The sequence below is a fragment of the Hypomesus transpacificus genome, chromosome 21 (genome assembly GCF_021917145.1).
Source record: "Hypomesus transpacificus isolate Combined female chromosome 21, fHypTra1, whole genome shotgun sequence".
In the NCBI taxonomy this organism is placed as follows: Eukaryota; Metazoa; Chordata; class Actinopteri; order Osmeriformes; family Osmeridae; genus Hypomesus; species Hypomesus transpacificus.
Window position 1 is genome coordinate 3,032,229 of NC_061080.1, and position 14,782 is coordinate 3,047,010.

General features: G+C 47.5%; 1 protein-coding gene across 1 annotated transcript in view; it reads right to left on the minus strand.

Moving 5' to 3' along the window:
• The window catches only part of LOC124483458 (lectin L6-like), a 504,761-nt gene that overhangs the window by 191,761 nt on the left and 298,218 nt on the right, over window positions 1-14,782 (minus strand). The window lies entirely within an intron of this gene.

Sequence of the window (14,782 nt, forward strand, 5' to 3'; positions counted from 1 at the left end):
GAAAAAAACATTTGTTCCGAGTAAACCCTAGACAACTGAAGCCTTGGTTTAGGTCCTCCAGTGAGCAAGGGAGTTGTGAAAATGAGGTTTTGGATGCCCTTGTGTGTGATTTAGGACACCAACTGTACTGTACAGAGGAGTTTTGTACGACATTGCCAATATTCCTCAATGTCATATAGACTTACTTAATCTCAAAGACCCATTTCAGTCATTTATTATGGAACACAAAGATTCCAAAACCCACAAGCTTTTGCAGTTAAGTTTTTTCACTTTCTCTGCATATGCTTATCACAGCTACCGGTGTTGAAGTTTTATAACCCCAAAAAGTCACTATTCCTACTCCTTTCCTCACTTTATTTTCCCCACTACCCATCCTTATCGCACTCACCAGGATGGCATTAGCCCGTGCACCATGCACTCTCCACCGCAACAGACCTACTGATAGTCACTGAGTCTAGGTTTTCAGCCAGGGAGAATGATAGCCATGTCTGAAAGCATTCTCTCTCATTTCGGTTGGCACCATCCTGACCCGCAGCGGTAGTTCGCCCGCTGGAAACCCGTAATTCAACTCTGAAACAGCCAATTAGACGGTAGGAGCCACTAGGCTGCCGGTTTAGTGTCGGTGCAGAGATGAAGCACCCTGGAGAGCGCGAATGAAAACATTGGTGGCAGCGGCGGGAGACGTCACCTCGGCCTTTCCCTCCATGGTAACGTATTCTGGGATGACGTGTCGAGGCTAGCCTGACACACAAAAACTTGAAAACATTTCATATGTTTCTGTTTAATGGACAGTTCTATTAAAATGTTCTTGTCGCTAAATTACAAATTCAAAGTTTAACGGATTTGTTCCACAAACAGCTTGTCATACCTTAATCTCAGGCTTTCGCCTGATGTTCAATCCCATGTCACGACACGCTATATAAAAATATAATGCTGCGTCCTATTTAAATGGTAATCAGGGTAATTACGTTTACCCACAATGCAGCGGGTAATTCTGAACATCTGTCAATCTAATCAGCGAGGTGATTTTGCCAGCGGACGACGTGCGCCCCTCGTGTGACCTCAGTGCCATGTCACATGCTCACACAGTCCTCTGTGCCATCCTGCTCTCTGTATTACCATGTCACTCAGTATCACATGCACACACACACATTCTCTCTCTCTCTCACACACACTGTTCTTGCCTGTCATGCAGAACCCCAGTCACCAGCTGCCTTCCATGCTCCCTGAATCTGGAGTTACACAGGCCAGTCACAATGCCTTCATCAACACTCCCTTCATCTGAGTGAAGGGGAAGGGGGGGTTGGGGGTAGTGTGGATATGTGTGTGCGCCTGTGTGTGTGTGAGAATTGACACAACATCCCATCGCATTAGTACCAAACGTTTGAGCAGGCTGTCGAAAGAGAGAGGTTGTGTGCGTAGGCTTAGGCTATGTGTGTGCACGTGTGAAAGAGGTAGCAAGAGTGCGTGACTGAATAAAAGAGAAAGTGTGTGTCTGTGTGTGTGTGTGTGTGTGTGTGTGTGTGTGTGTGTGTGTGTGTGTGTGTGTGTGTGTGTGTGTGTGTGTGTGTGTGATAGAGAGCGGAGATGGAACACATCAAATATTCAGGGCGGATGATGACCAGACGCGTAGCGGTCGGGTTGATTGGGAGGAGGATGTGTAACGATATCCACTCGCTGCCGTGCGCGGAGACCGAGGTAGTCGCGTGCTCGTGTGTGTGTGTGTGTGTGTGTAGACAGAGATCAGACAGGGCTAAGTGTCAGTCCACATCAAAGCTAGGCAAATGCATTCTGCCAGCCCGCTGAAACCCAGCCTGTCCTTGACGGATGTGGTTTATGTAATTACAGTTAGCAACTGTATCTAAATGCTATTTTGCCGCTTTGTGAGGCGTGTGTGCACGTGTGTGTGTGGCGTGTGTGCACGTTTGTGTGTGTGTGTGAGTTTGGGCTCTGTAAAACACCTCGTGAGATGAATCCACCTTTAAGTGCTTAATGAATTGTCAACAGAGAATCCGTTTAAAGTATCAAGTCTAAGTGCTCCGTAGCTGCTTAGGAATTGGATTGATTGTTTACTTTAGGCACATTTCATTGACGTTGGAAAGTGTTGAAGGGTTCGCATAGAGATTGAGTTCTTTCAATATTGACAGCTTGCTTCTTCGTACATTTTCTTATTTCTCTCTTATTTTTGTTCTTTCGTTCTTTCTTTTTCTCTCTTTCCCTCTCTCTTTCTCCTTCTCAGTGGGTCAGCCCCATTTGAGCCACACACCTGCCAACCCGAAACCAAGACTCTGTGTGAGTGACTCTGCCCACTCCCCAACCCACTGTGCCGGGTGAAAGAACCAGCTACACACACACACGTACACACGCACACACAGTACACCGGGCCTACAGTTCTTTCCTTCACACAAACTTGCGACGACACACAGTACATGACATACACACACCTTACAGTACAGGCTACACATGGTACTTACCCTAACACACACACACCACACACTCTCCCTCAGAGACCCTCTCCTCCTCCTCCTCTTCCCCACTTTTCTCCCTTCCGGCAAGTCACGGAGGCGCCGCCCTTCTGCCTCACCGCCGCCCCCACATAGAGATATCCACTCTCCCCTCTGGCGCCGCACAGCTCCTGGGGTCACTCAGGTGAACTGGCCTCCCTCCCTCCATTCCCCCCACCCACCCAGCACATCCACGTCCTGCAGGCCTCCCACCCTTCACCAGCATGGCTGACTAAACCTGGGCATCGGGCGGATCAGATAAGGGCTTCGCCCCGCGCGCCATTCAACAAGGTCTCTGTGGCGCTCGCCTTTTGCCGCCCGCCGGCTTTGGGAGATTTTCTGTGCGTCGCGCTGCGATAAAAAGGGACGGACGTCATGGTAACGAAGGCACTGACAGGCACAGTGCGTGTGAGGGGGGGAGGGGAGGGGGGGGGGTGCATCCCTGTGTGAACTGGGATGTGTCGCCTCTCTCTCTCGTTCCTATTTCCTCTCTTCAACCGCCTCACCGATGGTCATCCGTATGGTCCACGGCGCCCAGTCAGGCGGAGAGAGAGAGAGAGAGAGAGAGAGAGAGAGAGAGGGGGGGGGGGGGGGAGAGGGGGGAGAGAGAGAGAGAGAGAGGGAGAGGGAGAGGGAGAGGGAGAGGGAGAGGGAGGGGTACATGTGACGAAGTTCGGAGGCCGAAAGTCCTTGAGGAGTTAGGAGGACATAGGCTGGATACATCACTATGATCCCGGAGAACATTGCAGTGTAGATGGGAACCTGCATACATATATATAGACTATATATATAGACTACCATACTAATATAATTACATTCGAATAGTAGCTACGCCAAACAATATAGTATGGGAACCCTTATCTCTACAGTTGAAATAAGCCTTAAAATCTCGGTTATCAATTACTTAGTATTGGTTTGAGTTTTATTCGATATGTGGGGGGAGCATGACCCTATATTTTGAAATGCCCCTAAATAAACTCAAGTGAGCCGACAGTAAATTACTTATTGATAGTGACAGTATACAAAATATGATGTCAAAGAATAAATGGAAAACCTCCACAGCAAGTGGTACATGCCTCAACACCAGGGTGAACAAACCATGGCACCAGAGAGAAAGAAGATGAACATCGGAAATGAAGACATTATTGCACTGAACACCGGTCCGTCAAGTACAAGCGCGCAGCGGCGCCTAATCAAATCGGCCTATCATGCGCTTTAATGCCAGCGATATTTCAGCACACTCCGCCATAATTGAATAAGGAAGACAAGCTCCGCATCAAACATTTAAGTCTCATCTCCCCATCGTCATTCGCCCTTCACAGGCCGTCGAGCGGGGGCGGGCAGACGCTAATGATTTTGGGAGACAAGACACACATTGTGTTTAGCATTAGATGAGTATACCTTTGTTGATTAATTGAATTCATTAGCGCGATGAATATTCCGCAGAGTGATAGCATGAGGTGTATGCCTGTGTGTGGATGACAAATAGGAAAAATAAGGGAGGTGGAAAATTGTGTTTGTGTGCAGTATTTCTCACATATGTCAAACGTGTGGAAGTGTGTGTATGTGTTTCACACTTTGACCTCCACTGTCAGATGAAACGACCGATGAAATGATGACACGGTAAGGATGAGTTTGAGTGAGCTGGTCTGAGAGTGAGAGTGGAGGGAAGGTGATGGGTGGAGGTAGTGGAACTCGAGGGGAAACATACAGCCTGTTTTGATCATGAGACTGTTTCTGAGTGGAGAGCCGGCGCTTATTCACACTGTGTATGTGTGTATTTGCGTGTGTTTTTCCTGCGCTGTGTGTGTGTGTTTGAGATATCCACGTGATAACTCTGTCCAAGTCAACAGGGAATCCTCCGCTGCAGCTTCGTTTTCCCTGCCAGACCGACGTTTCCGTCCATCTCTCGCTCCGTCTCTCTTCGTCTCGGAGAACCCCCCCTCCCTCTCTGTTCAGTGTCCACATCTCTCTGCTCATTCCGTTCCCCCCCCCCCCCTCTGTACCTGTCCCACACTACCCCGCTCCCGTGCCCCCTCTCTGACTCCCTGTCTGTCTGCATCTCTGTCGGCCTGCCTCACTATCCCCCTTTCTCACTGTCCCCATGCCTCTCTCTCTCTCTTTCTCTCGCTCTTTCTCTCACTCTCGCTCTCTCTCTGCCTGTCTGTCTGTCTCTCTCTCTCTCTCTGCCTGTCTGTCTGTCTGTCTGTATCTCTCTCTCTCTCTCTCTCTCTCTCTCTCTCTCTCTCTCTCTCTCTCTCTCTCCCTCTCTCCCTCTCAATGCTTGCCAGTCGGTTTCTCTCGTCCTTCTCTCCCCTCCCTCTCTCTCTCTCTCTCTCTCTCTCTCTCTCTCTCTCTCTCTCTCTGCCTGTCTCTCCCCCCCCCACTCCCTCTTTCCCTCTCTCCTGCTACCCCTCACAGTGAGCGGTTTATCCCCTGGCCCAGACTCCCGGTCTGAATTATACATAGTCTGTCAGAGAGTGTGTGTGTCTGTGTGTGTGTGTGTGTGGGGGGGGGGAGCTCCTGTTTGGCCCCTGCCCTCTCTCCTCTCACTGGTCCTTGAGCTACCAGTGTGTGTGTGTGTGTAGGGGGGGGGGGGGAATACTGAGTGGCCTCGAATGACACACACACACACACAGACAAGCAGTAAGGAAGGCCCACACACACACACACACACAGTAGCAAGGCGCATGCATGAACACACAAGATAGGAATAAATACACACACAGAGAGTCCGTACATACATTACGTGTACACACATCCAGCGAACCCCTAATATTGTTCTTACAAAGTGTATGTGCACCAGTGTGTGCGTGTACACACGAGAATGTGTGTGGGCTTCTGTTTAAGTGAGATTTGGATGTTTTTCTTCTTCCCTTATTTTTTTTCTTCCCAAGAATCAATTTACTTTTGGGGGGACGTAATCTATTTCACTTTGGGTGAACTTCAAAGGGCCACACAGACGGAGGCTATGGTATGGAATTTGACTGGAATGTCTGATAAGGTCTTATCACCTTTTGAATAAAGGCACACCTTAGCTTCTCCCCTGTAAGATGTCTCCCGTTCAAAATCCCACATTTCCTTCATTCAATATTCCTACAGGCTGTGTATTCTTATCCCAGAAACGTTATTTGTCATACTAAAAAGGTCTTAAAGGTCAAAGTGCCCCCCCCACCCCCAAAAAAGAATCTTCTTTCCAAAGGTTAGTCTTGATGTCAGTACTTATTCCAAGCACGTTCGAAAGACAAAACTTTAATGTCACTCCGGAACGTCACCTAACTCAATGTCTTAACTGGAGTGGATGGTGTGAATCGTTTCCGAACTCTAGCTCACTTTTCTTTCCTCTCACCTCCCATTGGAACTTCGGCTGTATCCATAAACTCGTATGACCGAACAGTTTAGGAGGCCAGAAAGGGATTTAGGATCTCCCTATACATATTATGTCTAATGCAGTATGCCAAAAATGCCAAGATGACCTACGACACCCATTAGCATTTAGCAGTATGCGATCCAGCCTGCCTTTCTGGCTATTCTTACCCACAATCCTCGAGTGCAGCTTCAACCGCCGTACAATGGTGGACCGATACAAACCTATCTGCTCAGTAAGGACCCACGGTGACACAGGTGTCACACGCCCTATGAATGCCCTGGATGGTTCCATGTTAAATGAATCCTTGATTTTTCACTGTTGAAGTCCCAGAGTAACACCTATAGCACATTTATGATAGGTCATGTGACCAATGCGGTGATCATGTGTTTCCATACCAACCGATCGAACTTGACTGAAAGTAGCATTTGGAAAAACCAGCTACCTAGCGAATTTGAAGTTGCTTTTTCAGAGGCTAAAAGGTAAGAATTATCTAATTCATGAGTTGCAATGTTTAAATATCATGCTGTTTGTTAAAAAATAAACCATTGTTTACACATATCTTGAAGAACCTTTTTTTAACGATCAAGTGAATATTGGTGTGACACGGATGTCACATCGGGCAATTAGACTAAAAACTGTCAAAAAAAATTGTTGTGACTTATGTGTCAAATTAAGAAAAATAATCATGATATGATCAGTTTACTTGGCTGATTCAATTATATTTAGTTATATATTGTTTATTCTAGCTTAATTAAACAATATCAGTTATATAATTTTATTCATGTGTTGCAATAAGACCCGTTGGGTAGCTAGCTACTAAAATGGCAAGTCTAGGACTACATCATGACATCAGCTGCAAGGCATGAATATTTACATTTTTTTCTCTCTAGATGAACAGGGAAAAGAAATGGGATTTGAATAAGCATAGCCAGTTGATTCTGGACATGATTCAGAATGGAGATGAAAGTGAGATTGAGGGATTTGGTGGTACCAGCTCGGATGAAGACGATCTCGCTGAAGATCCAGATTACGCTCCTTTGAATCAGGAGTCAAGTGAGTCTGAATGTGAGTCAGAAGGTGATATACCTCAACCAGAGGGGGAAGTGTCTCAACCAAAAGAAGTACCTCAACCAAGTACCTCAACCAAGAAACATCCTACTGGCCAAAAAAATATGTTCTCTTGGAGAAAGAAACCTTTTGAAGCACCTGACTGCACGTTCAAAGGAGAGAGTGTCACACCTCCAGACGAGCTTCCCACTCCCCTGCAGTACTTCAGGAGGTTCATTACAAAAGAGATGATAGAGTCATTGATGGAGCAAACCAATCTGTACAGTGTCCAAACTACTGACACGCTCAAGAATGTGAACACCACAGTCAAGGAGCTGGAAATCCTAATTGGCATGTACCTGCGCATGGGTCTTTGCCAGCTTCCAGGAAACCGTACCTACTGGGAAAACAACACAAGGTGTGCCATGGTAGCTGATAACATGTCACGCAACCGTTTTCAGACCCTCCTTGCATCTCTCCACTTCGCTGACAATACGGATTCATCAAACAGGCAAGAAGGGGACAAATGCTGGAAGATCCGTCCATGGCTTGATATGTTCCGCAAACAATGTCTTCAGATCACCCCAGAAGAGTACAACTCTATCGATGAACAAATGGTGTCTTTCCGAGGAACGCGCAGCCCAATAAGGCAGTATGTCAAGAGCAAGCCCCACCCCTGGGGATTCAAGATCTGGGCCCGTTGCACTTCCACAGGAATCCTCTGTGATTTTCAGGTGTATGAAGGTGGCACTGGGAAAAGAACCACATTTGGCATGGGAGGAGACGTGGTGCTCAAGCTGTGTGAAACTCTTCCACCAGGCCAGACCTACAAAGTGTTCGCTGACAACCTGTTCTCTTCAGCACCACTGGTGCTTGAGCTTCTTCAGCGGCAGATCTTCTACACGGGTAACAGACACACACGCACGCACACACACACACATACTGACACACTTATGCACACTGACATACAAGTCTTGTTTTTGTTTCTAGTTTTGTCACTCATTTTGACTTATTGTTTATGTATTACAGGAACACTCCGCAGCAATCGCTTGTCTGGATGTCAGCTTGAGGATGACAAGAGTTTAGCCAAGAGAGGCAGAGGATCTTTCGATTCCAGGGTTGAGAAAGAGGGGTCCATGGCCATTGTAAAGTGGTATGACAACAGACCGGTCACCTTGATCTCTTCTCACACAGCAGTGGAACCACAAGACAAAGCTCGCCGCTGGAGCAAACAAGAGAAGGCATTCCTTGACGTCAACCGGCCACACATCGTCAAAGAGTACAACACCTTCATGGGGGGGGTTGACCTCATTGATGGATGTATTGCCAGGTACAAATACAAAATGAGGTCACGGAGGTGGTACATCTACCTGTTCTGGCACATCATCATGCTAGCCCTGGTCAACGCGTGGCTGACCTACCGCCGTGACTGCAAGCTGCTTGATCAGAGGCCACTAAATCAAAGAAGATTCCAGGCAGAGGTGGCAACTAGCCTCATCCTCATCCAGGCACAAAGGGGGCGCCCATCACTCGACAGCAGAACCCCATCTCCATCAGCACCTCGCAAGAGAGTCCGTGTCGGAGTGCCTGATGATGTTCGTCTGGACCAGGTTTCACACTGGCCTGTGAAATGTGCCAAGCGTGGCCGCTGTAAAATCTGCAAAACCAATGTAACCACCACCGTGTGCGAGAAATGTGACGTGCGTCTCTGCTTCACTGAAGAGAGAAACTGTTTCAAAACATACCATTTTGCCTAGGCATACACATAAACGTTCAAGCTCTGGTCTATATTTCTACTTTGCCCAGAAACAAATTTGTTACAAATTCCACAAAAGTTGTTGAGCTTTTAGGTTATTCATTGTGGAATTACAAATGTTATTTATATTATTCAGATGGTATTTATGTTGTTGGATGTTGATCTGAGGATATACAAATAAAAAGACAAAGAAATACATTCTCAGGCTGATACATTTCAAAAGATTCAGATTAAGGTGTAACATATAATTTAACTGTTTTAAGCCCGAAGTGACATCTAGGTCACTTTTGAGATCTTTGTCACCTAGTGGCACAATTTTGAAAATTATTTGAGAAATGTGTTCTATGTGCTCTATTTAATATGTTTTATGCCCCCCATAATTTGCCTTGCTGTAGAAATGGGTCCGGGTCTTTATGGGTTAACGGGCCACTACAGGATGTGATATTTCGCATTGGTATGCGTGCCGCATGCGACGGTGCATGCTTCGGAAGGGCAGCTGGAGTGAACACGAGTGTGAGCCCCCGTCCATCGCTCCCCCGACGGCTGCTTCGCATACGGTGCCAACCCGGGGGGGGGGGGGGGAGGGGGGGGGGGGGAGTCTAGCTCTTTTTTAATTGATAACCTCATTACCGGTGTCCACCAAGTCATTAACGACCAGCCACTGCACGGCGCCCTGGGGTCGTGAGGGCGGGGGGTGGGGGGGGAGGGGGGGTCTCGGCCGCAGGGATTAGCATACGCGAGCAGCGAGCGTTAAATGAGTACAAGCTGGCTCCGGCCTCTGCGCCGTCAAGGCCGTCATATGGTCAAATGACCCCGGTAGGCTCGTCTCGTGCCAGTGGGGGTGGTGGACGGCGTCTTGCCTTGCCAGTAGCTGGTTCGCTGAGACAGACAGATAAAGTGCTGGGGCTGAGGGTGGGGGTGACAGAGGGTTTCTAAAATAGAGGTGTTTCGGCTCACTCTCTAGCGAGGACGCACCTTCTCGCCCGCGTGCGGCTTCACTGAGTCGGCGCGAAAAAGAGCGGGGAAGGCAGCTCGCTTGACGGCAGCTGGTGTTTCCAGGGGGCCGCCGTCGCTCCGCTACTGCTTCCTGCACGCCGGCGGTGTCTTTGTCCTGCGTGGTGCGAGTCACAGGGCGCGTTAGGGTGCGTTAAATACCATCTCACATCTGTTCGACAAGAAGGAGCATGTCACGAAGGCGACGGGAAACATGTTTACAGTTAGCAAATGTGTTGATGAACTTTCTGAACTGTTTTGAAATGAGCTTCACAGTATTCCAGCAGAATAGGGGTTTAAGTTCCATTTTCACAAATAAGGCTCAATCACTGTTATCTCTTTATGTTAATTCAGTGCCAAACATGATTACACATTGGATCTCCCTGACGTTTGAAAGTTTAGTTTAGTTGAATCACATTTACGTGTCACAATTAGACACGAACATATACTTTTATGACATCCTGTCGAGGAATTTCATACCCGAAAGGGTGTCAAAACCAGGCTCCTGTCAGGTTTGAACATAGCATTTACCGTCCACGCTGAGAGAGAAGACGCCAAGACAACAAAGCGTTGCGATATCAAGAACAACAGAATCACCTTCAAAACTCTTCCCTGTCAGTAGTGTTCTGACAGCTGTCCAATCAGGGGCTGATCCTCCACGATGCTGACAGCTTATTGGTTCTCCTTAAAGACCTTATCGCACAATGCCTTGCGGGGATTAATCAATGTCAACACTGTCAATACAGATGATGGAGCTCTGGTTTCGGGGGGGGGGGGGGGCTGCTCCGGAAACTTTTGCTGCTTTCAATTCCACACACACACACACACACACACACAAATGACTGTTTATCTATGCGACTAGGGCCTTATTGAAATTCACGGAGCTATCAAATATTGCCACAGTGCAACCCAACTCCCGTACTAGACTAATCCCTGTTGGACAGTGTGAAGTTTGTGGTTTTGCAGATTTGTTAGCTGACTCGCATTACTTTGCAAATCCTGGCGGATGGGAAAAAGTGAGTATGATATCGAATATCATCGTGTGATTAGCCTTATTCTTCAGAGAATGAATGTGGGATATCAGTTGAAGTGAATTTCTTTGAACACTTTCTTTGTTACTTTTATAGATGATAAACAGACATTTGAACTGTCAGCTCTGTGGAAATGTTATTGATTTTGGACGATTGTTCAGCCTTATTGTCATTTGATAAAAAATCTGGCATGAAATTCTTTGTAGTTTCTGACTGATGTTTGGTTTCATCTCCTCGACATTCTCTGACACCCTGGTCTAGTGGATGTAACGGGTGTGAACCTGTGAAACAGGTATCTAACAGGCTACCCGCGTCAACGAATAGCTAGCTTTTCTTTGGCGTAGTTGGTATTGGTCACGCTTGGCAAGTCAGAGGTCGTGCGTTTGAGCCCAGTGAGTAATGAACGAGCCTTGTCGTGACAGAGCGTGGCTACAGCTGTTACCTACCTGTCACATGGACTAACAGTTGTTTATCACGGCTAAAGTCCTGTAAGCCTTTTTCAAATGACAAAACACACCCTTTGGCACTTTTGCTCTCCCAACTCAGCGAGTGACCTGCCAGGAAAAGGGTCGAGCTGGCCAAACCCTCCTCCCTCGCGTCATCTCCAGTCCAGTCAGGGAGAGAAGATCCACCAGCAAGCTCATCCATGGGCTGCTTCGTGTTTCCTGGCGCATGGATACCCACACACCAACACACATGCATACAAATGCACACGCACACAACCATGCGCATATCTCACAAATTCAAATGCATACATGCAAGCTCACACACGCACACATGTTGAATGGATGTAAATGCACACACACAGACAGAGACAGGTTGAGTGGCAGGTTCGCAGGACGGCGGTGGAGAGATCCATCATGGCGTGACGGGGCAGAGGTTCCCAGACATCTTGGCCTGATCTCAAAAATCAACCCCTTGTCCACTTAATGAGGCTCCCGGCAACTGTCGATGTCGTCGTCGGGTTGTGTGGGTGGTGTGTGTGTAAAGAGGTTTGTGCACATTAGAGAGAGATCCAAAGAGAGAGAGAGAGGTGTGTATGTGTGTGTGTTCCCAAAGAGGAAGGCGTGTGTGTGCATCTGTGTGTGTGTTGGAGGTGTGTCTCAGGTATCTTGTTAGAACGCCCGCGTCTGACAGCTGTGTCACTCCTGTCAGTCTCACGGAAACGTCCCTGTGTTTTCATCCATGTTCCCAGAAGCACTTCCTGTCTCCCCTTTCCTTGAAACAATCTCTTTTTATCCTCCGGCCATCTTGATGCCTGTGTTCCCCTGTTTCTGTTCCTCTTTGGTGTGCCTTTGAAGGACACCAACTGGACCATGGATTGAAAATGACCCAGAAGAATGTTTGTGAGAGTCCTCTGATGTCACCGTGACCCTGAAAGTACCATGCCTCCCACAGACACATACACCGACTCTAATTGTCCTGAAAAGGCATCCTTGACTGCGGATCCATCTTTCTTTCCCGTGTGTCTTTATCTGCCACCTTTCCATCTCCCTCTCTCTCATCCTGAGCAATGTCACCCAACTTTTGTCTTTTCTCCCTCCCTCTCTCTCTCTCGTCGTCACTTCCTCTTTTGGTCTTTCTTCCCCTGTTTCACCCTCGCTTTTCTGCTCATCCAATCCGCCCCCCTACCACCCATCTCCCTCTTATCCTCGCAATTCACACTTCTCCTCCAGCACTTGGCCCTGCCTCTGTCTGCCATCTCTCTCTCTCCCTCTCTTTCTCTCCCCTTCCCGCCTTCTTTCCGCCCCCATCAACTCCTGCAGTACTTTACCCTCCAACCCTCCTCTACCACTCGTCTCTCTCTCTCTCTCTCTCTCTCCATATTCCTCTGCTTCTCCAGTACCAACCCCACCACCCCATGTCCCTCTCTCTATGCCTCCACCCTCCCTCCATCATCCCTCCCGCAGCCCTTTATCTTCCCACCATTTCTCCCCCTCCTCCTCCCCCCCCCCCACCACCCACCCTTTTCCAGACGCCGGTATTAAGTTCACACCGTTGAAGATGGATGGAGCAACACGGAAGCTTCTATCGATTTCCGCCCCGCGCCGCAAACTCCAGAGGTAATAAACGGGTTTGCGTTTAGCTTCCCTGTCAAACCGCCAGGCCTCGTATTTCTCCCGAATTCTGGTGAGGAAGAGAGGGGTGGGGGGATGGGGGGCGTTGGTGAGAGGATGGCCAAACCAGAGGAGACACCCTCCAGACATCACACCCTCGCCGGGGTCCACGTTCTTCCTCTTACCGGCATCACTGCACTACACTCTTTGAGGTGAATTTGATTTACAGCAATGCATGTTTTTTGGATGCTGTTGGTTTGGCTTAAGTGTATTGGGAGCAACAAATCAAGTGCACTCAATGTAGCCTCTTTGATGGTGAATAGTCATTTGATGCACATCTGCCGTCTCCTACGAAAATTGTATTTGTTAGATGACATGGCTACTGATGCCAGAGACAGGAGCATTACATTACTTATTGTGGAAATTGTATATTTTTGGGGTAAAAAGTAACAGCAAACAATTCATGAGCTGCTAATTGAATGGGTTTTAATAACAAAAATGGCAGTTGTCACAAAGCGAAAACTGGCTATTCCACGTGGAAGCGACTGACAAAGAAACAGATCTCAGCTTGAACTGGAACATGGCCAAGTCTGTTTGGAACAACACTGTGTGATGAGATCTTGAAAACCTCCAATATTATCCTCAACACAATTATCAATTCTCAACAACTCAGGGAATTATATTACATACACAGTATATATCTAGATATGTTGGTTTCTATAGAAAAGGTCAGAAGGTTCTCTGTTGACATACACCAACATATTTTGACAATTATGTTTATACACAATATTACTTCATTATTTACATTTTTCCACAGATCATTCCAAATTTATTAACACACATATCTGATGTTTACATCCTGCAAAATGACAAAGTAGTCCCACAAAATAATCTATATAAATCTCTGTTAAAAAGGGGGGACAGGGGACAGACTTTTACCAGCATGGAGGTGATTTAACCTGTTTGGCTGCAATGCAAGGGACTACTTTTCTTTTGCTTTAATTTACATATGTGGGGTGGAAGTGGGTGTGGAACAGAATGTTTACCACTATTGTTTTTTACTCTGAAAAACAAAACTGTACCTGGAACAGTAATGATTAGTTGGAAGAAAAATTGTGAAGAAAAAAATAATTGTAAGGCATAGACTGTTCTAAATTCATGTTTAGAACATATCCTGAGGTCTACGGAAAAGATTTATGACCCTGTTAGCGATGGTGGAGCTGATTTCTGTGATTACACTCAGGATGCTCCCTGTTGCTTTGTTGTCATGGGCGCTTTATGAAGTGCACTGGAAAGTGTTTGTGACATAGAAGGCACCAAACTGTTTCCCCCGATGACTTGCCTGTGCACAGTGTCAAATAGCATGTGTCCTTAAGTTTGTCGCGCTCGTATTGATCCAGAACGCGAATCTGAGAGGGGATATTGAGCTATTTAGCTCTAGCTGGTGGGTCGCTCTTTGTTCCTCAATAACACAATCTTCTCTCTCTCTCTCTCTCTCTCTCTCTCTCTCTCTCTCTCTCTCCCAATGTCGTTCCTCATTCTTTACCTTTATTTTTACTGTACCTTCTCCCTCTTCCTCCAACTCCCACACTTACATTTGGTCTCTCTTCCTCTCCACATCTCTCTCTCTTTCTTTCTCTCCATACATCTCCCGCTGCGCCCAGGGGGCAACCTGACTGCCGGTTTCTACGGCGATGAGGGCGACGGTTGTCATGGGAACGTGACAAGCAGCTGCCCTGTGCTAGGGGAGTGATTGGTGGCGGTGGAGGTGAACTTTTGGCCTCAGCGCCACAGCTCTCAGTCACGGCAGTAGACAGAACAAGACGAGCCCACACGAGGGGCTGAGAGATTCACGATAAGGGGACGGCGACTCGTCGCGGTCGGATCTGGAATCTATGTTCCTTCCCCGTCAGAGACGAATGACAGGAAGAAGAATGGCAGACGCTGCAGGGAAAGGTGATTTGGCAGCTTGTTTTGATCGAGTTGGAGGCTTCTCAAATGACTGGCTTGGCCGTCGCTTTGGA